We start from the raw sequence: 892 nt of genomic DNA, 5'->3' as shown, positions 1-892 counted from the left end.
GGCTTATGAATGTCAAAAGACATCTGGGCCACTGGAGAAGACATCAACAAGAAGAAGCTTGCCCCCTTGGCAACCATTCTTTAAATGGGGTATTTGGAAAACTGTATATAAACTTAACTTGGCAGAAGAAAGTTGATTCTTCCTGAGACATAGACTTTCTTAGTTTAGGGTACATTTCCCCACTCTGGAGCATGTATTTCTCTCTTTGTCTCTCTCTCTGTCTTTCTCTCTGTCTCTCTTTGTCTCTCTCTCCTTCCCTTTACTTACAAAATAAACTTGTTTTACTGAAGAAAAAAAAAGAAACAAAAATGAGAAATACGTTAGAGAGAAAAATTGGACTTTATGATCACATGCAGGAAGCCAAGCATTTGTTCTCTCAACATTACTTGTTGGGATGGAGCAGAGGCGTATCATGCATTGTGGTGGGGACTGCTCCTGGCTCAGTGTCAAGGGGATACTGTGTCAGTGCTCAAGAGACCAGGGATGTTGTGAATCAAACCCAGAGTCCCATACATGGCAGGCAAGTGCTCTACTACTGAGCTATATCCCCACTAAATTGTTGTGGGGGTGTTTGTTTTTGGGCGACACCCATTGGTGCTAAGGGCTTAGCACGTAGAGATAACTCCTGTAGGGTTTGAAAGAACTTATAGGGTGTGGGAGATCAAACCCAGTTTGGTCTTTTACAAGACAAGTTCCCTTCCATATTATTCTGGCCACCAGAGTTTTAGCCTCAATCTTTTTCTTTCTTCCAACTGTAGTTAGGACATTTGAGAGACCAATGACGTTATTCTCCCCTCATTACTCTTTCCTCTGTTGTCCTGAGCCTCACCAGTGGACCCAACAAAGCCAGGCACCAATGGGAGGCAGCTTTTAATGCTGGGCATTGAAAATA

The sequence above is a fragment of the Suncus etruscus genome, chromosome 4 (assembly GCF_024139225.1).
Source record: "Suncus etruscus isolate mSunEtr1 chromosome 4, mSunEtr1.pri.cur, whole genome shotgun sequence".
In the NCBI taxonomy this organism is placed as follows: Eukaryota; Metazoa; Chordata; class Mammalia; order Eulipotyphla; family Soricidae; genus Suncus; species Suncus etruscus.
This window is presented reverse-complemented; position numbering follows the sequence as displayed.